A 24542-nucleotide genomic window follows, 5' to 3' on the forward strand; every position below is an offset into this window, starting at 1 on the left:
ATTAACTTCCCATTTGCTTAGGCTTTTTCTTATTTTAAGAATAGGAGTGACAATTTACAAACTCTTTATATATTGCAGTGGAAACCAGAAGCCTTGCTTTTAAGCAATGACTTGCTTAAAATTAATTAATTGCTTTTAAGCAATTAATTATTGCTTTTACAAAAACAAGTGTGCTACATTATCTAGCCATAGACACACTGACACCAAAAACCACCATGTTAGACAAGTAACGAGTTCTGACTGACATAATAATAGGAGTGCCCGCTTCATGCGAAGGATGCAGACCCATCTGAAAGCTTCAATCCCATTTGCTCAAATGCGGGGCTGTTTTAAGCAATGAGAGTCTAAAGCTGCCAAAGCACCAATTTCCCATCTCCCTGCTGGACTTGCCTGATGCCTGTCTGTGGCAGGCCAGACACTGATAGACAATTTGGCAGACATTGCACAAACAGCTTCTTCCAGTGGTGCCTCCAGGGAGAAGCAAGGCAGGTCTGTTGCCTTTGTTTACAACATTCTTCCTCAGAAGAGCTGCCAGCCTTTTTGCCAAACCAAACAGAAAGTAGCCTTTGCTCTAGCTCATGAGCTAACATGACTACTTGTACCACAGAAAGATAGATTATTCTTTGTTTTGTTTTGTTTTGAGACAGGGTCTCCCTATGTAGCCCAGGCTGACCTCGAATTTGTGATCCTCCTGTCTCAGCCTCAAGAGTGCTGGGATAACAGAAGATAGGGATTTTAAGAATATTTTTGTTGTTCCTTTTCTTATTTTTGAGGGACAGAGAGAGAGAGAGTGAAGAGCCAAGGTTGAAGAAAGAAGACCGTGGAGAGCCAGGAAAGGGAAACTGTGAGCCCCAGTCACTGGAAAAGATCCAGGGAGCTGCCATGCCCTAAGGACCCAGGGTCTGCTAGACTTGGACAAGGTGCTGCCTATGCTGCTGTCTGCTGCCCCCACCCACTGCTGCTGGAAGCAAAGGATTACAATAGTTGCTGAGTACTGGGACTGCTGGGGGGTTAAGCCCAGAGTGAGAAACCTCCAACCTGAGTCTTGGAGCCATAGGTCCTGGAGTTCTCAAGGCTTAGAGCTTCAGCCTGGGATTGCCAGCACTAGAAGAGCTTCCCCTTATCCCCCACAGTTCCTATCTGGGTAGAGCAAAAGGACTCCAACCAGCTGATTGGTAACAAAGTCACCTAAGACTCATTGCTGGTACCACAGTAGATTGGAGCACAACAAACGATTGGAAACCTGTGTGCTGCGGAGCCCCACTTGGAGCTCAGGTACTGGGGATCTAGGAGCATGGGGAGAGCATGTCCCAAGGGGTGGCGCTCAGCCTGTGAGTGGTGTTTTCCCCCTTTTCTTCTCTCATTGTTCCCTGACAGGGCTTATCAGCTTTCTGGGAGAAAGCTCCAGAGCTAGGAATGTGGCTCAATTGGTAGAGTGCCTGCCTAGAAAGTGCAAGGCCCTGAGTTCAAACCCTAGTACCACCAAAAAAAAAAAAAAATGTTCTCAGGGAGAAAGCGCCACATGGTCAAGTGATGCACTGGTTGCCCATAGTGACGGTCAGCTCACTGGTGCCTCCTCTTGAACAAATCTCCCATCATCCCCACCTCGCTCCACTTTGCCCTCACTCTTGCAGCCTCGATTGTGCTTTGTAACAAAATAGCTGGTAAGGAAACTGCCTCAAGCTCTGCTTTCTGTGGAGCCCGGGCAATGACCCTGTGGGACTTCTACTGGTATCATAGTCCACACAGAGAGAAATGTTCTTAGAATCATTTCTGGGAACGCTGCTTCCTGTGATGCTTTTAGCATTTGGGCCTCAGTGCTCCATGGAAACTACCAGAATGATTAGCTTCAAGGGTTCTGAATCTGTTTTCATCCTTTCCTACCTATAAAAGTCCCATGGGGGCTCGATGAGGAGTTGCACGTGCATTCTCCTATGTTCCCTCCTCTCTTTGCACACCCTGTTAACTCAGATCAGGATCCTGTCCTAGAGGAGAAGGTATAAACTCTGACAGACTCTCAATAACACAGGGAAAAATCCTGCCAGCAAAGCAAGAATGATAAACACAGGAGTAGCCAAAGAGAGTTCAGCTGTTTTTTGTTTGCTTTGGAGCTAAATTTTCACAAAGCAGTTCAGGTTATATTTGCTCCAACTTTGCCTCCCAGCTGGAAAGCATTCACCAGTCTGGGGTGCAGAGTGGAGGAGGGGAGATGGGAGTTACAGAAAATGACAAATGCCTGGCCCTTCCCTCACCGGGAGGAAAATCCTCTAAGATGTGCATCAAGCAGATTAGAACATTCTGCCTCCTTTGACTGGCTGTTATTATTTTCATGTAAAATAGTGAATTATTGAAATATAAATAAAAATCCAGAATTTATTTATTTATTTGTGGTACTGGGGCTTCAACTCAGGGCCTATAACTGGAGCCACTCCACCAGCTTTTTTTTTGTGATTGGTTTTTTTGAGATAGGGTCGTGTAAACAATTTGCCTGGGCTGGTTTCGAACCATGATCCTCCTGATCTCTGCCTCCCTCAGTAGCTAGAATTACAGGCATGAGCCACCAGGGTCTGGCTAAAGTCCAGACTTTTAAAAGCCCGATTAATTCTTGAGCTGTCTCCAGGCCTGTGAAAAACACAAACCTGTAGATGATAAACTAGTGACAGTTGGCGAACATTTAAGTCACTAGGAATAGTTCGAGGGTCAGGATGAGTGATTGATAGGGTGGCAGTTGTGGCTTTAGTGGGAAAAGATCCCATTACCTTTAAAGAAGTACCTAACTTGGTAATTAAGCATCTGGAGGATGAAGTCACTAGGAGTGGCAGGTGTGGTTCTAGCTTCTCTGACATGGCAGTTTTAGGATTAGGTGACACACACTGGAAATGTGTCCTGTCTAGAACCTCTGACTTGAAGATATTGTTGCTTACTTAGAAGAAGGAGAAGAAAATGGTTACATTAAACATACTACATTGGGGTCTGTTAACCAGTAGCTATTTATGTGCCCACATAGTGGTTCATTAGATACTGTTGGTTAGAGCTGACTTTTTCGGTCTCCACACTGTAGACATTGGGGACTAGATAATTCCTTGCTGGGTGAGGACTTTCCTGTTTGCTGTAGACATTATGCCACATTCTTGGTCTTAACTAGCTAGATATGAACAGCAAACTCCACTTCTAGTTGGGACAACAAAAATTGTCCCCAGACATGGCCAAAAACCACCCCTGGCTAGAACCACTGAGTTTGGTGCAGTGGGGAGAAGCAGGAGAGTTGTGGCTCTCAGGGCTGCCCCCCAGGACCTGATGGCCTCATTTGTCAGCAAAGATGCAGGGACATAAGAACCCAGACAGGAGCGAATAATCAGGCACAGTACGCAGCTATGAAGCATAGACAGGCCACGTCTTAGATGACTGCTTTGTGGGCACGGTGCTGTGGCTATAGTCCTTTTTTTCCTGTCATCCATTCATCAAACATTGAATCAAGTGTTAATTTTGTGACAGATTCCATTTTAGGTTTGGCAATACATTAAGGAACTGTTCATATTCAGTTTGGGGAAGCTCTGGTTGGCATGGTGTGAGTATGTCCTCCAAAGTTTTATGTGCAGGAAGTTTGGTCCTCAGTGTGGTGAGAGAGGTGGTGGAAACTTTAAGAGGTGGGGCCTGGAGGAAAGTGATTAGATCATTTAGAGGCTTCCCTCAGAGGGGCTAATTGAGCACTCTGGGGACTCTGATTACTTCCTGCAAGAGCAAGCTGTTATAAAAAGAGCAATCTTTGTCCCTACTCCTTTCACTTCCTGTCTCACCCTGCGACCTCTTCTCTATTCCTGTCACTGTATTGTCATTTGTCATGAGGTCCTTGACAGAGGCCAAATAGATGGGGCCACTGATCTTGGGCTTTCAGTCACCAAAACTGTGAGGCAAATATACCCCTTGTCTTTATAGAGTAGCTAGTCTTGGGTATTTTGTCATAGCAACAGAAAACAGGCCAATACAAGGAGAGAGACAATTAGACAAATTAGGACAATTAGCAAAACTAGAATTATAACATAAAGTTGGTAATGAGTACTTATGAGAAAAATTGGGATATAATAGGGTAGAGAGACTCAGAGGATGTTCGGGGTCTGTGAAGACCTCTCTGAGAGCCCATATTTTCCTGTAAAGAATAGTTCTCCTTCTCTTTTTCATGTACTCATGAACATTCATTGATTCAAATGTTATGTCCCATGAAGGTCACTGTGAGTTTTGGTTCTCAAGCTGTCCTAATGGAGGTTGGTCCCACATTTCTGCCCCGACCCCTTTGTCTTTCAGTGATTTCTGGCATAACATGTGAATGGTTTGACATCTACTGTCATTGCCTACCCCTGGAATTAGCCATTTCCTCAAGGACTGGCGTTATTATTGAGGCAAAACATACAAAATGTGTGGAAATCACACTAATTTTAAGGGAATAACTCAAACGAATTTTACTGTATGTGTTGTAACCAGTTCCTGGCACCTGGAAAGTTCTGCCCTCGCCCCCAAGAGATGATTCTGTCATTTTAGATCTCTAATCTTACTCAACCATAGGTCTGTTTAGATTCATCCATATTCTTGTATACAACAGTAATTAATTCCTTTTCATTACTGTATGGTATCTGTCAATTTTTGATGGATATTTTGGTTGTTTATAGTTTTGAATAAAACTGATATGCATTTATTTATTCTTTTGGTGGTACTGGGATTTGAATTTAGGGCCTCACACTTGCTAGGTAGGCGCTCTACCGCTTGATCCACTCCGCTAGCCCATTTTTGTGATGGGTTTTTTTGAGACAGGATCTTGTGGAACTATTTGCCCAGGGCTGTCTTGGAACCACCATCCTCCTGATCTCTGCCTCCTGAGTAGCTGGGATTACACACGTGAGCCACCGGCACCTGGCTGATTTAAAGATTTTTTTTAAAACAAGTTTATTGTCACATTAAAAACAGCTAAATAGCTAAGTAGGGTTTTCACGGTGGAATGAACTAATAATTATTTCTTTAATTTTGTAGCCTGTGTCTTTTTTACTCAATTTCCCTCGCTATCTTTTAGACTGGAGGAATTGCACACATTTCTCTTACATAGAAATGGGTTCCTTCTCTTCCAAACATCCTTGCTCAGCCCCGTGAAGCTCACCCTTCTCCATCAGCAGGGAGCAGGTAGTTGAGGTCCTAACTACCACTTGAGGCTCATCCACACCTGTGAAGGGAGCAGTCAAATGACACTGAAATATAAGGGAAGTGTGATGACTAGTCCTCTGATAGAAAGTGACTCAGTGGAGCTCAGAGCACCTGGGACTTTGATGTTCATTTCGTGTGACGGCTATGAGACTCTTCCAGTCTGAGATGTGACCCTGGCTGACTGAAGTTTTCCATGCTGCATTTTGACATTTATAACTGGTGACATGGAACATCCATCCAGGAGATCCTGACAAGCCCTGCACCTGCCAAGGCTCCACCGCAGGTGCAGCAGAGGTGCAGGGCTGCACTCAGCTTGCACTGCAAGGTGGCCCACGTCCCTCCCATCTTTCTCCTGAGGGTGCCTAAAAAGAACTGGAAGACTGCCAAAAACCAAGAAAAAAGGCAAAGTGAGTATAAGAAAAGAAAGGAAATAGTTTCTAGCTTCTGGAAAGAAAGCCAGAGACATCCCTGTCTCCCATGGGTGACTTGGGTGGAGGAGTTAGATCACCCATGCCTCAAGGCAAAAAAGGCCCCAGGTTGCACATTGACCCAGAACTCTGTGGCTGTGGAGCCTCCCTTGCCTTTCCTCTGGGGTCATGCTGTATATGTTTACTTACATGTACACACACACAGATATACACACATGCATATACATGCATGTACACATACAAACACACACATATACATACAAAAGCATGTACACACATGCACATATACACACGTATGGATATATGCATATACATGCACATAGGCACACACACCTGCAATATACAGACATGCATACACATATACGCACATGTGTGCACACATATGCCATGCACACATTCATAGATATGCATATGCATGTATACATGCAATAAACATGCATAGATACTCATATGCATACACACATGCATACATTTTCAAATATGGTTTTACGGTCTCGGATAGTGTCTTTCTATTTCTAGTCTCTTGAGTTATGATGTCATGAAAGGACTTTGGCTTTTGCCACGTGCATTTTCCATATGACTTGAGATGGTCATGTGTTTTTATCCTTCACCTTGTCAATGTGATGTATCACATCGATTGATTTTCATATGTTGAACCATTCTTTTTTTATTTTTTTATTATTCACATGTGCATACAATGCTTGGGTCATTTCTCCCCCCCTGCCCCCACCCCCTGCTGAACCATTCTTGAGTTCCAGGAATAAAATCTGGAATTTCGGTTCTGGAATTTTGTTTGGTTGTAGTAATAGTTGTTTTACTGTGCCACTGAATTCAGTTTGCTAGTATTTTACTAAGGAATTTTTGCATCAATATTAATGAGGCATATTTGTTTATAGTTTTCGTGTAGTGTTTTTGTCTATCTTTCATATCAGGGTGATGTTGACCTGATAAAATCAGTTTGAAAGTAGTCTCCCTCTCCAATTTTTTTTTGAGGAAGTTGAGGATAACTGTTAATTTTTCTCTTAAATGTTCAGTAGCTTCTCCAGTGTAGCCATTGGTCCTGTTTTTTCTTTGTTGAGAGACTTTTGAATTCTGATTCATTCTCCTTAGTGCTTGTGCATACATGTGTGTATATATAAGGACAATATAAATGTAATATAGGTACATACAGAGCTAACAGAACACTCAATGGTGAGACTCTGAAAGCTCTTCCTCAAAGATGAAGAAGAAGGCAGAGGTCCACTCTCTCTACCTCAATTCAAAACAGTTCTAGATGTCCTAGCCTCAGCAGTTAGGCAGGAAAAGGAAATAGTCACCCAAAATAGGAAGGAAGAAGAAAAATGCTCCCTCTTTTCAGATGACATAATTGCAGATGACATCTTCTGTAGAAAGCACAAAAAAATTCCACCCAAACTATTAAAACTAACAGAGAAATTCAGTAAACTTTCAGTTACATGATACAAAATGAATGCACAAAAATCAGCTGTGCATCTATACACTGACAATGAGAACTTCACAGGCATCTAAGAACACAATCACATTTGTAGTGAAATCCAGAGGAATAAAGTACTTTGAATAAACTTAAGCAGAGAAGGGAAAGACACTTTTGCTGAAACTAAGATATTGCTGAAGAAATGAGAGAAGATGCAAGAAAATGGAAATACACCCTGTGCCCACAAACGGCAAGACAGTGTTGTTAAAGTGTCCACACTACTGAAAGTGATCCACTGATTCTATTCAGTTCCTATCAAAATCCTAATGGCAATTGTGCAAGAAATAGAATAAAACCATCCTAAATTCATGCAGAACTTGGGGACCCTGAATAACCAGAAAAAACTCTTGAAAAAGAACAGAGTTTATATATATAAAATATTAATCAAAATAATGTGGTACTGTCATAAAAATAGACATATAGAGCAATGAAGCAGAAATAAACTTTTACATGTTTGGCCAAATAACCAACAAGGACACCAAAAGAAAACAAAGAGGAGAAGACAGGTTTCCACAACTGGTATCAGAAAAACTGGATATCCACCTGCAAAAGAATGAGGTCACGTCCTTACCTTACAAAGTGTACAGAATTAACTTACAATATAGATCTAAATGTGAGACCTAAAATGATAAAACCCCAAGAAGGAAGCTGAGGGAAAAGTTTCATAGTGCTGACTTTGGCTATAACACCCAAAAAATAGAATAAAAAATGATTGGGACTGAGTCAACCTCAGAAACTTCTACCAACAAAGGAAACCAGTAATAGACAAGGCAGCCTGTGGAGTGGGAAAAATGTTTTCAAATCTTATCTATAAGGAGTTAATATACAGGGTATACAGAGAACTCCTACAACTCAGCAACAACCCCCCCATAACCTATTAAAATTAAGCAAGAAGCTTGAAAAGACACTTCTCCTAAGAAGATATACAAATAAACAACAGCATCTGAAAAAAACATTCAACACCACTAACCTCTGGAACATGCCAGTTAAAATCAGATTCAATCAGGATGATCACTACAGAAAACAGTGAAAACAAATGGAGACACTGGAACCCTCTACACTGTGGGTGGGATGTAACATGGTATAGCTGCTATGGAATATAGTACAAGATTCTTCAAATAATTAAGAATAAGACTATCAATCTCACTTCTGGGTCAATATCCAACAGAATCAAAGGCAGGATATGGAAGAAGTATTTCTACACCCGTGTTCAGTGCTGCTCTATCCACAATAATCAAGAATTGGGAGCAACTCAGATGACTATTAAAAGATGAATAAAGAAGCCAGGTGTAGTGGTTCATGCCTGTAATCCAGGCATTCAGGAGGCAGAGCTGGAGGATCACAAGCTGGAGACCAGCAAGACCTGCGTTAGTGATGTCTGTGAAGATGTGTGATCACCTGGTCTTCAACCTGCTCGTGTGACATGGTTCACATTTTGGTATTGACAGTCCTGCCTGCTGGGTGTCACCTCAGTCCCACCATACAGGATGTTAGGTTACTGTGTTTGAAAATCAGAACACTTAAAGAAACCGTGTGAGCAGAATCAAGATACTCTGTGGGAAAAAAAATGGTGAAATGGATCCCGGTTTGAGAATCTTACTGCCTTAAAATGAGGCACAGCACCTAACATCTGTAATCCCAGCTACTGGATAGATAGGTGGAGATCAGGAGGATTTTGGTTCAAGGTAAAAAGTTAGTGAGACCCTATCTCAACCCAGAGTTGGGTGTGGTGGCATGCACCTGTCATCCCAGCTACTGCGGGGAAGTATAAATAAGATTGTGTCCAGGCTGGCCTGGGCAAAAATGTGAGACCCTGTCTGAAAAGTAACTAAAGCAAAAAGGACTGGAGACGTGGGGACATGGGGTAAGAGGTAGAGAGCCTGCCTAGCAAGTGTGAGGCCCTAAGTTCAAACCCCAGTACTCCCCACCTTCAAAGTAAAGATTGATATGCAACCTTGTATTTTTTTCTCTTGACTCTTTAGCCAAGTCCCCAGGGCTATCTTGCTCATATTTCCTTGAATACACTTGTGTGATTTCTGTCACATTACTGTCTGGTACTTTGCACAGGAGGACCAGGTCTTGGTTTGTCTACCTCCAGTGGGACGTTGAATGTCAAAGAGAAATCCAAGCACGTCATAGGTTTTCTCCCCTTCACCTTTTAAGTGGTTTCCAATTCTCCATGGAAATGAAAGTTCCTGATGTCTTTAATGGGCTTCTGAATTTGTCCCTCACTCTCAGTCTTCTATCATTCTCCTGTAGACTATTTCCTGGTGCTAGGGTATCTGAGCGCATGCTACCTCTTCATCCTTCTGCTTTCTTGTTCAGCTCTTCTGTATCCCTTACAGACTCTGCGAAAACCAGCACAAATAAAAATGTCTTTCAGAAGTGGCATACCCATAACAAGCTCTGTCACAGGATAGCTCATTTCTCCTACCCAGATCCCTAGTGCCCTACCACTGATGTCTTGGGGCACGGTACTTAGTTGCCTGGTATCTCAGTTTCATTACCTGTGATTAAATCAGAGAAAAATATCTACCAATTTGCAAGCTGCTAAAAAAACAAAAATATCTGCTGACATCATCACATCTCCCTTAGAGAAAAATTTCCCCTGGCATGATTAACATCCCAATTCTAAGATCTTTTCCAAAGTGGTTTTCTTAGCCAACCCCCCAGCCTTTGCTGGCATTGTTCTTTCAACTGAGAGCACTGTCCCCATTCTGTCCACCTGAGTGAACCTCCGGCAAGCTGAGCCAGGCTGGATCACAGAGGCTGGGCCAGCTCCAAGGTGGTGAGTACCATGAGTGGCACAGTTAAGGCTGCCTCTCCTCTGGTTTGTCCTATGACAACGTTACTAGGCCTCTGAGGCATTGCTTTTGATGTGTCCAACTTGTGAAACTTCCCTGACCGTCCTTCCTGAGTGCAGCGGTGACTGCCTTCCTCTTGTGGCTTTGGAATTCGTGTTGTAGGATGGGCATTGTAGACCTGCCAGACTTACTGCACCTTCCCGCTCCACAGTCACCTCAACCTCCTCCCCATGGCCTGCAGTTCAACTCCTGAGGACATGAGCTGTGTCCTGCTTCACTGTTTAATTGTCTATAATCCCCTCCATGGACCAGGAACTGAATAAATACCTTTCAAAGTGGACAAAAGCAATGTGGAATCTGTGATGTCCCATCCCACAGCAACACCCTCCCTCTCAGTGGTACACCTTCTGGAGGTCACTCTCCCACGGGGGTGGGGTGGAGTGAGGGCAGGTGTATTTTCACATGGAGGCCTGTACTCTATAGACACTGGGATCCTGGTCAGACACACTCTGCATGAGCAGACACTGTCCTAAGTGGCACAAGGAGCTCTGTCTAGGTTCTTAACATGACTGTGGAGGGCTTTGAGCTCAGAGAGTTCCTCCAGAGAGTCTGAAATGCACTTCTCAGTGAGTATCATTGAACTTAATTTTAGGTCACTTCTCTCGACCAGTAATCTCTTCCTGAGAGGAGGAAGAGAAGACTTAGGGGTTTGAGAGTTCTTGCCAATGCTTGTTGCTGGCTTCCCTTCATGTAGAGGGGTTCATAAAACAAAGGAAAAGAAAAAACAAAAAAACCAAACCAAACCAAACACCAAACGCAAAACAAATGAAGCATCAGGAAGAAGCCTGCAAGGAAAACTTCAGATAATTCCAAATGGAAACGATGAAGGACTTGAACAGAGAAAAACTGATAGAGCGAAAAAGGAAAAGAGTCGAAGCTTCAGGTTTCGGCGTGTGATCAGCACTCTGCAAGATGAGTTTTTATACATCTCTAGGTGTATGTTTTTACATTTTCAGAATCAAAATAAGACCAAGAAACTGAAATAATTTTAAGGGACTAGGAGTGCGGCTCAGTGGTAGAATGCTTGCCTGTCTGGTGCAGTGCCATGGGTTTGATCCTCAGCACCACCACAAATAATAATAATGCTAATAAATTTGTGTTTAGGCACCAAGTGGATATAGATGTGCCTTCAGCTGATGACTCAGGCTTTCCTGATTTCTCAGGTCACCAGAACAATGGGCAATACTTAGAGGTTCCTTTATTCACCACACTCTTCCATACAAATTTTATGAACAATCAACATGGGAATTTTTACCATGATACAGTAGAATAGAAGAAAATGGTGCTTGAAAAGGGTAGTGAGTTTCAGGTATTGAAATGCTTTTGTTTTGATAAATGTCACTTCACCACCTGTCCCATGAAAAGCCATTTACTTGAAGAATCCACTAACCTGCACTGTTATCCACCCACTGACTGGCAACCATCTTTCTCTGACTTTTTTTTAAGATTGAAAAAAAAATCATAGCTTGAAGATGTTTTTTACTAAAGGAGGTAAGTAATGCCAGAAGAAGAAAGTTACAGCTATTATGCTTTTAAAAATTATTTCACAAATGAGACATTTTATCTTAGTGGAACTATTGACCAAATATTAATGGATGACTATATATTTTGGTTTTTGGATTGAGCCAGGTTTTAGCAATCAATATCTAGAGCCCAGAACTATGATCTTGGTAAACTCTCTGAGTAGCTTATGTTATTGAATATAATAGAGCAAAATAGATTTCAGGAAAAGTAAAGGGTTGAACAATTGTACAACTGTTAATGTACAAATCCTTCTTCTGGAGAAACATTTATTGCTTCTAAGATTATGAAAGAGTGGGCTATATCCAAGCATGGCTGATGAAACTTCAATTTTTCTAAAAGCCTAGGTAAAGTGGGCAGATTACTAATAAAAGAACTCTTGAGCCTAACATAAGCTATGAAAGGCACGAAGGTATGAAATATTCTATTTTAAATGTAGCTTTTTATAGTCTATTTTTTCTGTTTAAGGGTGTGAGAGAGGGCTCCAAGATTGGTAACTCTAAGACCCCTGCAGTGTCAAGACTTTTCTTGACTCTCTTCAGCCCTGGGTTATCAGTTTCCAAGAGAGGGGAACTTGCTTATATTGCTATTTTTGCTTTAGATTTATGTTAGGTGACATTAAGACCATTCATTCATTGGACTTAAGAATCTTGTAGTTACAAATTGGAAAGCCCAACATGATATCTGTGCTGCCTGTCATTTTGATCTGAAAAATATATAAAAATCTTAGTTTCTGGGAAAACAATCAATCATACAGTGCTGGTGTTAACAAAAATCCTGAAACCTACACAGAGGACAATTGGTGCTAAATAATATAGTTCTGAGTCTTCTATACTTATTGAAATTGCAACAGAAATTAGGTATATAGGAATTTCCCCTACGAATAATAAAGATATAAGAATATTTGGCTTTAAGACTACTATAGAATTATCTTCCCCATCTGTGTGTAGGATTCCTTTAAATATCTTGTGCAGTGCTGGTTTAGTGGTCATGAATTCATTTAGGTTTTTTTTTTTTATCATGAAAGGTTTTTATTTCTCCTTCATTATGAGTGATAGCTTTAGCGGATACATTAATTTAAGTTGACAGGTATTTTCTTTCAGGGCTTGAACTATATCATTCCATTCCTTCCTTATTTTTAGAGTTTCTGTTGAGAAATCTACTGCTATTTTAGTGAGTTTACCGTTATATGTTACTTCTCGTTTTTCTCCTGTGGCTTTCAATATTCTTTCTTTGTTCTGTATATTTAGTGTTTACACTGTAATCTGTGAAGGATGTTTCTTTTCTTTTTTTTTTTTTTTTCATTTTTCTTTTATTATTCATATGTGCATACAAGGATTGGTTCATTTCTCCCCCCTGCCCCCACCCCCTCCCTTACCACCCACTCCACCCCCTCCCGCTCCCCCCCTCAATACCCAGCAGAAACTATTTTGCCCTTATCTCTAATTTTGTTGTAGAGAGAGTAGAAGCAATAATAGGAAGGAACAAGGGGTTTTGCTGGTTGAGATAAGGATAGCTATACAGGGCATTGACTCACATTGATTTCCTGTGTGTGGGTGTTACCTTCTAGGTTAATTCTTTTTGATCTAACCTTTTCTCTAGTTTCTGGTCCCCTTTTCCTATTGGCCTCAGTTGCTTTAAGGTATCTGCTTTAGTTTCTCTGCGTTAAGGGCAACAAATGCTAGCTAGTTTTTTAGGTGTCTTACCTATCCTCACCCCTCCCTTGTGTGCTCTCGCTTTTATCATGTGCTCATAGTCCAATCCCCTTGTTGTGTTTGCCCTTGATCTAATGTCCACATATGAGGGAGAACATACGATTTTTGGTCTTTTGAGCCAGGCTAACCTCACTCAGAATGATGTTCTCCAATTCCATCCATTTACCAGCGAATGATAACATTTCGTTCTTCTTCATGGCTGCATAAAATTCCATTGTGTATAGATACCACATTTTCTTAATCCATTCGTCAGTGCTGGGACATCTTGGCTGTTTCCATAACTTGGCTATTGTGAATAGTGCCGCAATAAACATGGATGTGCAGGTGCCTCTGGAGTAACAGTCTTTTGGGTATATCCCCAAGAGTGGTATTGCTGGATCAAATGGTAGATCGATGTCCATCTTTTTAAGTAGCCTCCAAATTTTTTTCCAGAGTGGTTGTACTAGTCTACATTCCCACCAACAGTGTAAAAGGGTTCCTTTTTCCCCGCATCCTCGCCAACACCTGTTGTTGTTGGTGTTGCTGATGATGGCTATTCTAACAGGGGTGAGGTGGAATCTTAGTGTGGTTTTAATTTGCATTTCCTTTATTGCTAGAGATGGTGAGCATTTTTTCATGTGTTTTCTGGCCATTTGAATTTCTTCTTTTGAGAAAGTTCTGTTTAGTTCACATGCCCATTTCTTTATTGGTTCATTAGTTTTGGGAGAATTTAGTTTTTTAAGTTCCCTGTATATTCTGGTTATCAGTCCTTTGTCTGATGTATAATTGGCAAATATTTTCTCCCACTCTGTGGGTGTTCTCTTCAGTTTAGAGACCATTTCTTTTGATGAACAGAAGCTTTTTAGTTTTATGAGGTCCCATTTATCTATGCTATCTCTTAGTTGCTGTGCTGCTGGGGTTTCATTGAGAAAGTTTTTACCTATACCTACTAACTCCAGAGTATTTCCTACTCTTTCTTGTATCAACTTAAGAGTTTGGGGTCTGATATTAAGATCCTTGATCCATTTTGAGTTAATCTTGGTATAGGGTGATATACATGGATCTAGTTTCAGTTTTTTGCAGACTGCTAACCAGTTTTCCCAGCAGTTTTTGTTGAAGAGGCTGCTATTTCTCCATCGTATATTTTTAGCTCCTTTGTCAAAGATAAGTTGCTCATAGTTGTGTGGCTTCATATCTGGATCCTCTATTCTGTTCCACTGGTCTTCATGTCTGTTTTTGTGCCAGTACCATGCTGTTTTTATTGTTATTGCTTTGTAATATAGTTTGAAGTCAGGTATTGTGATACCTCCTGCATTATTCTTTTGACTGAGTATTGCCTTGGCTATTCGTGGCCTCTTGTGTTTCCATATAAATTTCACAGTAGATTTTTCGATCTCTTTAATGAATGTCATTGGAATTTTGATGGGAATTGCATTAAACATGTAGATTACTTTTGGGAGTATCGACATTTTTACTATGTTGATTCTACCAATCCATGAGCATGGGAGATCTCTCCACTTTCTATAGTCTTCCTCAATCTCTTTCTTCAGAAGTGTATAGTTTTCCTTGTAGAGGTCTTTCACATCTTTTGTTAGGTTTACACCTAGGTATTTGATTTTTTTTGAGGCTATTGTAAATGGAATTGTTTTCATACATTCTTTTTCCGTTTGCTCATTGTTAGTGTATAGAAATGCTAATGATTTTTCTATGTTGATTTTATATCCTGCTACTTTGCTATAGCTATTGATGATGTCTAGAAGCTTCTGAGTAGAGTTTTTTGGGTCTTTAAGGTATAGGATCATGTCATCTGCAAATAGGGATATTTTGACAGTTTCTTTACCTATTTGTATTCCTTTTATTCCTTCTTCTTGCCTAATTGCTCTGGCTAGGAATTCCAGTACTATGTTGAATAGGAGTGGAGATAGTGGGCATCCTTGTCTGGTTCCTGATTTTAGAGGGAACGGTTTTAATTTTTCTCCGTTAAGTATAATGCTGGCTGTAGGTTTGTCATATATAGCTTTTATAATGTTGAGGAACTTTCCTTCTATTCCTAGTTTTCTTAGAGCTTTTATCATGAAATGATGTTGGATCTTATCAAAGGCTTTTTCTGCGTCTATTGAGATGATCAAGTGGTTTTTGTCTTTGCTTCTGTTAATGTGGTTTATTACGTTTATTGATTTTCGTATGTTGAACCACCCCTGCATCCCTGGGATGAAGCCTACCTGGTCGTGGTGAATAATCTTTTTGATGTGTTGCTGAATTCGGTTTGCCATTATTTTGTTGAGGATTTTTGCATCAATGTTCATTAAGGAGATTGGCCTATAGTTCTCCTTTTTGGAGGTGTCTTTGCCTGGCTTTGGGATAAGTGTAATACTGGCTTCATAAAATGTGTTTGGCAGTTTTCCTTCCCTTTCTATTTCATGGAACAGTTTAAGGAGGGTTGGTATCAGTTCTTCTTTAAAGGTCTGATAGAATTCAGCAGAGAATCCATCAGGTCCTGGACTTTTCTTTTTGGGGAGACTCTTGATTGCTGCTTCAATTTCATTTTGTGTTATAGGTCTATTCAGGTGATTAATTTCCTCTTGGTTCAGTTTTGGATGATCATATGTATCTAGAAATCTGTCCATTTCTTTTAGATTTTCAAATTTATTTGAATATAGGTTCTCAAAGTAGTCTCTGATGATTTCCTGGATTTCCATGGTGTTTGTTGTTATCTCCCCTTTTGCATTCCTGATTCTACTAATTTGGGTTTTTTCTCTCCTCATTTTAGTCAGGTTTGCCAGGGGTCTATCGATCTTGTTTATTTTTTCAAAGAACCAACTTTTTGTTTCATTAATTCTTTGTATGGTTTTTTTGGTTTCTATTTCGTTGATTTCAGCTCTTATTTTTATTATTTCTCTCCTTCTATTTGTTTTGGGATTTGCTTGTTCTTGTTTTTCTAGGAGTTTGAGATGTATCATTAGGTCATTGATTTGGGATCTTTCAATCTTTTTAATATATGCACTCATGGCTATAAACTTTCCTCTCAAGACTGCCTTAGCTGTGTCCCATAGGTTCCAGTAGGTTGTGTTTTCATTTTCATTGACTTCTAGGAACTTTTTAATTTCCTCTTTTATTGCATCGATGATCCATTCTTCATTAAGTAATGAGTTATTTAGTTTCCAGCTGTTTGCATGTTTTTTGTCTTTACTTTTGTTGTTGAGTTCTACTTTTACTGCATTGTGGTCAGATAGTATGCACGGTATTATTTCTATTTTCTTATATTTGCTGAGGCTTGCTTTGTGCCCTAGGATATGATCTATTTTGGAGAAGGTTCCATGGGCTGCTGAGAAGAATGTATATTGTGTAGAGGTTGGATGAAATGTTCTATAGACATCTACTAGGTCCACTTGATCTATTGCATATTTTAGATCTTGGATTTCTTTATTGAGTTTTTGTTTGGATGACCTATCTATTGATGATAATGGAGTGTTAAAGTCTCCCACAACCACTGTGTTGGCGTTTATATATGCTTTTAGGTCTTTTAGGGTATGTTTGATGAAATTGGGTGCGTTGACATTGGGTGCGTACAGATTGATGATTATTATTTCCTTTTGGTCTATTTCCCCTTTTATTAGTATGGAATGTCCTTCTTTGTCTCGTTTGATCAATGTAGGTTTGAAGTCTACTTTGTCAGAGATAAGTATTGCTACTCCTGCTTGTTTTCGGGGGCCATTAGCTTGGTAAATCTTCTTCCAGCCTTTCATCCTAAGCATATGCTTATTTCTGTCAGTGAGATGAGTCTCCTGTAAGCAACAAATTGTTGGATCTTCTTTTTTAATCCATTTTGTCAAACGATGTCTTTTGATGGGTGAATTAAGTCCATTGACATTAAGTGTTAGTACTGATAGGTATGTGGTGATTCCTGCCATTTAGTTATCTTAGTTGTTTGAAGGTTTGATTGTGTGTACCTAACTTGATGTTACTCTCTACTGTCTTGCTTTTTCTTATCCTGTGGTTTGGTGCTGCCTGCCTTTTCATGGTTAAGTTGGGTGTCACTTTCTGTGTGCAGGATCCCTTGCAGAATCTTTTGTAATGGTGGCTTTGTGGTCACATATTGTTTTAGTTTCTGCTTATCATGGAAGACTTTTATTGCTCCATCTATTTTGAATGATAGCTTTGCTGGGTAGAGTATCCTGGGGTTGAAGTTATTTTCATTCAGTGCCCGGAAGATCTCACCCCACGCTCTTCTTGCTTTTAATGTTTCTGTTGAGAAGTCTGCTGTGATTTTGATGGGTTTACCTTTGTATGTTACTTGTTTTTTCTCTCTTGCAGCCTTCAATATTCTTTCCTTAGTTTCTGAACTTGTTGTTTTAATGATGATATGTCGTGGAGTAGTTCTATTTTGATCTGGTCTGTTTGGTGTCCTGGAGGCCTCTTGCATTTGTATGGGAATATCTTTTTCTAGATTTGGGAAATTTTCCATTATTATTTTGTTGAATATATTACGCATTCCCTTCGCTTGCACCTCTTCTCCTTCTTCGATGCCCATGATTCTCAAGTTTGGTCTTTTGATGGAGTCAGTGAGTTCTTGCATTTTCTTTTCACAGGTCTTGAGTTGTTTAATTAATAGTTCTTCGGTTTTTCCTTTAATTACCATTTCATCTTCAAGTTCTGAGATTCTGTCTTCTGTTTGTTCTATTCTGCTGGATTGGCTTTCCGTTTTGTTTTGCAGTTCTGTTTCGTTCTTTTTTCTGAGGTTTTCCATATCCTGGCTGTTTTCTTCTTTATTGTTGTCTATTTTTGTCCTGAGTTCATTTATCCATTTATTCATTGTGTTCTCTCTTTCACTTTGGTGTTTATACAGTGCTTCTATGGTTTCCTTTATTTCTTCTTTTGCTTTTTCAAATTCTCTATTTTTATTGTCTTGGAATTTCTTGAGTGTCTCCTGTACATTTTGGTTGACCCTATCCAGTATCATCTCTATAAAATTCTCATTGAGTACTTGTAGTATGTCTTCTTTTAAATTATTCTTGTAGGCTTCATTGGGTCCTTTGGCATAGTTTATCTTCATTTTGTTGGAGTCTGGCTCTGAGTTTCTGTTCTCTTCATTCCCCTCTGGTTCCTGTACTAATTTTTTGCTGTGGGGAAACTGGTTTCCTTGTTTTTTCTGTCTTCCTGTCATTGTCTTTGGTGTTGTTACTGTCCCTGTACTGTGTGTAATTAAGTATTTTCTAGCTTGTAATAATAACAATGGTAATATTGAGAACGGAAGAGTGAGCTGAGATGGAAAGCAAGAAGTTAAAGAAAAGGGGAAAACAAATATACAGACAAGAGGGAGAAAGCAGAACAAGGTATCAGACAGGAGAGTTTCAAAGGTATAAACAGGGAGTGTTAGTGTACTAATCGACAGTAAGGTGAACAGACAATAGAGAGACAGAGAGAGGATTGAAAATCAAAGATAAAAAAAATAAAAAATAAGTATATGAAAGTAATATCTATTTATAAAAATGAATTAAAATAAAATGGAAAATAGGAAATTAAAAAAAAAAAAAAAACCAAAAAACTTCCAAGTTTATATGCAATGCAATTTCAGTCTTAATAATTTGGATGTCCGTCTTAATCTCCAGTCCTGGAGTTGGTGCCTCAGATGTTGTTCTGTAGTTGTCTCATCAAAGGGGATGCATAAAGTAGAACAAAACTACACTCACACACACACAGAAGAAAAAATAAAAAAAAGGCCCCACCAAGTGTCCCCAGTTCAAATGCAATAGTTTCAGTAAGTTTTTCGGCTTGCAGGTGTAATTCGGTTGTTCTCTCATCAAAGGTAGGGAGAAAAAGAAAAAAAAGCGTCTGGAGGCAGTTCTGAGAGTGGTATCTGCAACTGTGGCTTGCCTGCCTGCTGCTCTCAGCCTGTAGCTGGCGGCGTTATTTATGCAGATCTCTGGGGTGAGCTAGCGCTCACCTGGTCCCACAGGCTTTGTTTGCTCAGAGTTCTCCTGTGCGGGGGAGGGGGGCCTCTGCTACAGGCTTTTCCCTTTCCAAGCACTGGGAAAGGCGACACTGCCCCGAGTTGTCAGGCCTGCGTGTTTATTTACAGTTCACGTGGGAAGTGGGTCTTCCCTCCTCTCACAAGCATCCCTGCTCCTGGTTGCTGGCGCGCCCCGCTCCCGCCAGAGCCTCTCCGGCCCGCCCGGCTCGTTTATTTACAGTCCCGGGAAGGAGTCCCTTCCCCCAATCTTCAGCGCTCAGGGCGCCCCACCCTCTTTCCAGCGTGTCTTAACTGTTCTTATTGCTTAGTACTCAGTTTCTCTTTTTTTCCCGGGTGGAGGTCAGTCTGTCCAGGGGGCTATGCTGCTCTGGCCCAGGCTTGTCTGTGGGGGAACCGCGGTACCGCGAAGCTCACCTGGTCCACGTCTTCCCAAGCGTATGGGCGCCGGCCACTGGCGGCCCCGGGGGCCTCCTCGGTTCTCCGTTTAACGTGAAGTCAGGATGTTTCTTTTCTAATCTTGCCTGTTCAGTAGTCTAAAAGCCCCCTGTACCTGAATGGCCCTCTCTTTCTCAAGATTGAATTTTTCAGCTATTATTTTATTGAATAGGTTTTCTATGCCTTTAGTTTGTGCGTCTTCTCCTGCATCTCTGTCCAAGATTCATAGGTTTGGTCTTTTAATGGTGTACCAGAGGTGTTGCGTGTTCCATTCATATATTCTTTGTATTTTTCCTTTGTTTTTGTCTGATTGATCTATTTCCTCTACTTTATCTGCAATCCCTGATATTATATATTTTTAACTTATCCCATCCTATTAGCAAGGATTTCAACTGAGTTTTTAATTTGAACTTTTCATTTCCAGGATTTCAATTTGATTTTCTTTTGGGATTTCTGTATCTTTATTGAATTCCTCTTTCATATCCAGAATTGTCTTCCTTATTTCATTCAGCTGTTTATTTGTATCCTCCTTGAATTCATTCAGGTATTTGTACATGTCCTCTTTAATTTCATTGATCATTCTTATCATCTTTGTTTTGAGTTCATTGTTTGAAATTTCATCTGCTACACATTGTTCACGTCCTTAAATTCCCATGCATACATTGTGCAGCTCAGTTGGTGCAGAGAAGCTCTCAGTCTGTTCCTCATTATAGTCAGTTGTGTTTAAATCAAAGTGTGATCTGCTGAGTGTTTCCCTAATTTTGTGAAAATATGCCTCTCTCAAAGGAAATGCTTCCCCAAAAGCAAGATAAAAGTTAAGTGATAAAGTGAACATTTTAGACTTGTTGAAAGGTGGCATGTCTTTAGTGGAAGTTGGGTGGGGTTATAGGAAAAATGAATTAAACTTCTGTAGTGCACTACTGAGCCCTATGCATTCTGAGCATCGTGGTTTTCCCTCAGCGGTGGACTCCTTAGAACCATATACCCACAGTTACCAAGGGTCTGCTGTAATTTTGATTCTCAAAATCCCAATATATTATTTGTAATAATGAACTTTTTCAAGGAATATGTCATATTGTGTTTTCTTTTTTTGATATTATGTTTTCTTAACATAAAGATATTGAGATGAATGACTGTGTTCTTCTGATCAATGCTGAATTATAGTTTAGTGAGAGCCACTGAAATTTCACAGATAAATTGAGGAAACTGTAAAAAATAACAGAATACTCAAGCCAATTGTACACTGTAGAGAATGGGTCATTTGGGACAGGTACATTTTTCTAGTAGGTATTATTTGAGACCTAGAGAGAGAAAGTCACTTAACCTGGGGGTAAAATGAAGTACAATGTTGGAAAGGCAACTAACTGACTGACTTAATAACTCACAGGTAGATTGTGCCCCTGGGACTCAAGAAGCAATAGAGTCAGCAACCTAAAATCTGCTAGGAGCTGGGTCAGCTCCTTCCTCTCTGCTGCTCTTGGGGCTCTTGGTACAGACTGACTTTCTTGAGAAAGAGATGGTCATAGTGGCCCAGACTGGTCAGGAGTCCTATAGCCCAAACACACATATTTGGAAGATCTGGGTCATGCATCCCTTGTCATTCTTTGTAGGGAATATGGAAACATCACCCTGAAATGGACTGTCTGCATTGGCCAACTTGTGTATCGAGCCAGTTGAGTATCTGAAGTTTATTTGCTTAATATTAATCAAGCTTAAAGTTTCCTAAATTGTATTATAAGCACCTCAGGGTTCTGTTTTGAACACAATTAAAGCTTTTTGCAATGTATCTATGTGCTGACCTGTGCATCATTGACTGTCAATGAAACACATTGTGTTTTCTGGGTCTGTGATCTAGAGTCTATTTCTTATGCTTTTCAGTTTTTGAGCTGCTAGATGTCACCTATCATGATTTATTGTCCTTTTCTCCTTTACACTTTTTTATGCTTTATTTTGGTTTGGAAGTCAACAAAATCCCTATTATAATTAAATATCAAATAAGGATATGTAGTTCCTATTTCATTTTTTAACTGAAAAATAACTTCTTTTTGAGAAAATGTCATGAACTTAGACATGATTTTTTACAACAAATTTGCTTGTTCTGATAATTAGCATTCCTTGTAGTTCTCTGTCATAGACAGAGCATTGAATAAATATGAACACAGTATGAAGTGTGGCCCCACTCTTTCCCAGTCATTGCAATTAACAATGACATGACAATGACATGTTTTACATCAAACCTTTATTGATTCCAGGAATTTGAAATTTACTTCTAAAAGCTGTTTTTTGGGGGGCTAAATATGTAAGTTTTGTGAACCTGTGCTGATCTGATTATAGCACAAGAGGCAAGAAAAGCCCAAATACCGCTCATTTTGTCAGTGGCCATGTTTTGCTTTCTTTCCTGGCATTGAGAGAAGTTTCTTAGCATTATTCACCAGTTTTCTTCTCAATTAAATTCATATTTTTCCCATTATTTGCATAGATTTTGGAGATTCTGTCCTTAGTTTTTCACTGCGGGCTGTGCTGTAGTCACTGTGCATCAGCCTGTGGTCCACACAGACCCGGGAGCACTGGCTGCTTTGTTGTGCTCTTCGGCTCTGTGTGCTCAGAGTCTTTGTGATGAGTCCCAGTTTTATTTCGTGTATGAGTTTCATTGGCAGAAAATCATTATACCCTATTTCCTTGCTTAATGCTCGCAAGACATGGATTTGGCCTGCTGTGTTCCTGACTGAGTGCTCAAAATGGATGAAATGCATCTGTTGTAAATAGATATTGACTAACAGAAGAAGCAGCAACCTGTGAAACTCAATCCAAATCAAAGCCTTTGTTACTATTTTTTGTTAATGGTGTATTATTTATTCAGATAATTTGAGACTCTCCTATACATGTTTAAGAATGTCATCTCAGTTTGAATTTTGTTAGTTAATAAGAAGTTCACATCTGTATTTCACTTAGGTTTCTTATAATCTAATTACAGTTTGGGAACAATAAAACAGTTCCTTTTTGGTAGCATATTCAATATCATTGCTATATTCCTCATTACTCAATCCAACCACAATAATTTCAAGTATATTTGAAATATTTTCAGCAGCATAGTGATTGCTGAATGATAAACTTTTAGTGCTTAAAATGGCATTTAAAAATCCATGTAAAAACAATGTAAATAAAATAGTATGGGCAAAATAAATGCTTCATTTAAGAGAACGTTTGGTTCTTCTGAGGTGAATTAGGACGGGAGGAACATGGGGGCGCTGTTGTCATAAAAATGTGAAGAACCTGCTAGGCAAAAACACTGAGCTGGAAAACATATCCAAGATCAACTTGTTTGGATAATAACATGTAAATGGACTAGATTTGTCAAGAGTTTTTGACATTTTATCTTCTGTATTCTTTCTCTTCCTCCCCCTCACATCCATCCCAAGGCACAGACATTTTATTTTGCATTTTAGACCTGCTACGTCTGTTTGATGGAGCTGCCTTTTATATTTTACTCATCACTGTTGTGTGTAAGAATTTGAAGGGATGTTTGAGCCATGAACTTGCTGTGTCATCTTGACCTGGATGTCATCTGGCTCTGTGTGGAAAAGTTAAAATAATCTGGCATATGTATATAGACACTTACGTGTCTTGATTGGCTTAATTTGAGCAACAAGGTGCCAAGCCACACTGTAGCTCTTACATGTTATGGTTGTGATGCACAGGAATGGAAAATGCTGCAGCTTTGACTAAAAGTTCTTGCTGGCCCTCTGTGTCCAGTTAATAGGCTCATAACAGCATCATTTTGTTATGCTCAGGGCTTGTGATTTCATTGGAAGGAGAAATACTGCAGTAGGATATGTGGTTGGGAAGGTGTTCCTACAGATAAGGGAAAATGGGGAATTAATCTTCTCATAGCATTTTCTAAGAAATTAAATACAATTTAACAATCCTACATTGTGTGTCTACCATGTGTGAAACAACACTGATACCTTGAAAAGATGTGGTCTTTCAGATGGTGCAGCCACAACACAGTGACCACACCATTGATCTGAATATTCATGATCTTGGTGATGAACCAATTATCCTCTTTCTTCAAGAAAGTGATCATAGCCAGGCATAGTGATGCATGCTTGTAATCCTTCTGTCTCCGGCAGAGACAGAGGCTCATGAGTTTCAGGCCATCCCAGGCAAAGTTGGTGAATTCCTATTTCAAAAACAAAATAAAAACAAAAGGGTTGGGGGTGAAACTCAAGTGGTAAAGTCCCCAAATTCAATCTCTGATACCACACACACACACACACACACACACACACAATTAACTTAAAAAGTGAAGGAAAGAAAGAGAAAAGAAAGCAGAGCAAATCCCTGCACACCCTGTCGACAGGACTTTGCCTCTCTCCACGCTCACACCTTACCACCCCTCCATCCGTCTTCTCGCTCAGCTCTTTTGCTGTGCTCTCTGGAATTCCTCATCAGCATTGTCTCCACAAGCACATCCTTTCCTTAAACCTGCTTTTTAAGTCCTTGCTTTGACTAAAGTTGGTCTTGCTTCGTGACATTGTTCCTTCAACCCCACGTGCTCACTGTTCCTTCCAGACCATTGTCCTCCTCCGCCTTAGGAAGGCTGAGCTCCTTCCTCCTCAGACTTTGGTGTCATTGGTAATATCACCCTTGTTGTCTTAGTGTTCTCTAGAGAAACAGAACTGATGGGAAACACACATGCACACATGTACACACATGCACAAGTGTATCGATAACAAAATCAACAGGAAATAGCAGTGGAAATTACAGCCCTCATTTCTATAATTGGTTACATGGCAGTGGCTGGTCTTTATCGTGACCCCCTTCTCCTCCTCCTCCTTCTTTTTCTTCTTCTTCTCCTCCTTTTTCTTTTCCTTATCCCCCTCCTCTTTCTCCTCCTCCTTCTTCTACCCATTCTGCATTTCCTTTTCCTTCAGCAAGCACCTCAGT

The 24542-nt window shown here is 40.2% G+C and overlaps 1 long non-coding RNA gene across 1 annotated transcript; it reads left to right on the top strand.

Moving 5' to 3' along the window:
• The first annotated feature begins 405 nt into the window (after positions 1–405).
• LOC141415548 (uncharacterized) lies at positions 406–23885 on the top strand. The gene is made up of 2 exons (XR_012440536.1): positions 406–1275; positions 21206–23885. It is a non-coding gene; the product is annotated as an uncharacterized lncRNA (long non-coding RNA).
• Positions 23886–24542: the final 657 nt, after the last annotated feature.

Source organism: Castor canadensis, chromosome 13 (assembly GCF_047511655.1).
Source record: "Castor canadensis chromosome 13, mCasCan1.hap1v2, whole genome shotgun sequence".
NCBI classification, from domain to species: domain Eukaryota; kingdom Metazoa; phylum Chordata; class Mammalia; order Rodentia; family Castoridae; genus Castor; species Castor canadensis.